Here is a 2,500-nt window from a genome sequence, read left to right as displayed (position 1 = left end):
ATGTCAACGAGGGTGGTTCCCAAGCAATAATTATTGTCAAAATGTAGGACCCTCCATCACTCCAGTAAGTTAGGCACAATTGATCAAGTAAAAAATTTTCAAAATTTACTTTTATTCCCAGAAGTGCGAGAACATTGTACAGGTTTTCACAGACATCCAATAGTAATATGCTGACAGAGAATCTTTACAAAATTGGGCCATGTCATAAAGCAAAGGCCACCAAAAATAATAAAAAGAATCTGGGTGCAGGGGAAAGCTCATCCCCTTCAAGTTAACCGTACTCAATCAATCATGACTTTTTTTTTAAGTCACTGGTAGATGCAACCCGCAAGTACAACTGATGGAAGCTCAACAGACTAAACCAACATGTTGGTTGTCTCAGTTGGATTCTCCAGAGTTTCCTGGTAATTCGCTATTTTTGCAAATCCATAATACACTTCATTTCTTGGGGTTATTTGCATTAAAACAATGGATATCCAGTTCAATGAAGCATGATACAGTCCCAAGAGTAATAATTATTGCATAAGTTATTTAAAGAGCTCCCCAAAACGTATTGAATTATGGGTTGGGAAAATAGTCTATAGTCTAACATTGGACTGTTTTCCCCTCCACAGATATTCTCACTACTTTTCCATGTGTCACTAAACAATAAAATTAATGTCCTCAGTAATAAGAAATTACATAAAATAGTTACAGGTACTGCTCCAGGTCCTCGGATTGTCTGAGGTGACAAAGAGTTGTCATTGGAACAAACAATGTTGAGAGATTATGGTATAGACAAAAGAGACTGGGAATGTTATTTCTGAGGCAAATTATGGATAAAAATTCATCAAAAAAATAAAACAGCCTGCTCATAGCAAAAGAATAAAGACAATGTCATTCAAGAATTTAATAATAAACTTCAGAGCAAATAAAAAGTCTTGTAAAACTCACAGAATGAGGCAATTATCTCTTCTGTGCATTAATCTACAATACACATTTGCCAGTTCGTTATTTTAATGGGCAAGTACAGAATGAAAGAGAGAGGAATCTTTTAAGATGCAAATTATTTTCCTAATATTTGCCTACTTCACATGTCTGTCCAGCAATCACATTGTGAGAATACCAAACAGCCTAAATGTAGACCCCAGGAGTGGATCCAGGCCACTTTCAACCGTATTACAACGGGTCACATTCCACAGGTCACTCGTTGCAGGTCATTGTTTTACGTTTTGCAAGGTAACCAAAACCTTCAATTTGGCTATCCCTAGGCCTACGGTTGGTTTTTAGGCCTAGGGTTAGCCAAATTGAGTGTTTTGCATTACTTTCAAAAAGGTCAAACAATGACCTGCAACAAGTGACCTGTGGAATGTGACCTGTGTTTTAGACCTGCCGACCGTACGCGTATTATGTGAATTCAACCACATGCATTTTTGTTAATTACTGGAAATCAAAAGAAATGTAACTTGGGCAGAGAAAGTAATAAGTATCCAGAAATTCAATATCTGCTAATTCCTTACATTTACAGGGCTCGAAATTAACGAAAAAATCCAGTCGCATTTTGCGATTTAGTCGCAATTTCGCAAATTTTAGTCGCAAAGTCGCCGCGCTGCATTGTGTTGTCAGCGGTTTAGCAAAAAAATATGAGCCCGCAATACTTGTGTGTAAAGAAACCGCTGAAAATGGCGAATGATCGAAGAAATGGAGCTGTGCACGTAACATCGCAGCTAAATTACTCTACAATTACGCTATCTTCAGAGAAAAGTCACAGCGAGAAACAAAATAACAATGTCATTTCTTTATTTATATTAGCAAACGTAGCAGAAACTGGCAACTGCTAACCCTTTTGTTTCGAAACAGCGAAGGTGACAACAAGTCGCAAATTTGCGACCTCTCGAGATATTTTAGTCGCAAAGGGAAAAATTTAGTCGCAAATGCGACCGTATTAGTCGCAATTTCGAGCCCTGTACAAGGTTCTTGATATCATTGAAATCAGTCTTTTTTTTTTGCCTGGTTTTGAAATAATCTTTGCCTACACACCAACTCCAATAATTATTATTGCTTGAATTAACTGGCATTGGAAGAAAGAAAAAACGATGCAAAAGATGGACAATTTTTGGACCTTCAAGTCATCCAATGTCTTAATTTTTGCCCAAGATCTTGTCCATCCTTATAATATAAAAAGCCTTTGAAGTCTAACACAACTTGTTCACAAGGACAAGTCTATGTAAAGTTTTCTGTATTTCCTATTATTTCTCATGGCTATTTATCTTATATAAAGCATTTCTTTTCCTCCCCCTAATTTAAGTTGAATTCTATGTTTTGATTCACTTTATCCTGCATGGTCATGTTCTTGAGGCATGCCATGACAATAACAATACTTTTCAGCCAAGTCCCTTCGCAATACAACACCATGACATAGTCCAGCTTCTAACACTTCATAATTGGCTTGAAAACCACGACCCTGTTTCCATAACAACAGCGATTTATAGCACTTCTCAATAACTTTTCGGTTCTCATC

This window comes from Montipora capricornis, chromosome 3, assembly GCF_036669925.1.
Source record: "Montipora capricornis isolate CH-2021 chromosome 3, ASM3666992v2, whole genome shotgun sequence".
NCBI lineage: Eukaryota > Metazoa > Cnidaria > Anthozoa > Scleractinia > Acroporidae > Montipora > Montipora capricornis.
The sequence above is the reverse complement of the archived record's forward strand: the minus strand, read 5'-3'. Positions refer to the sequence as shown.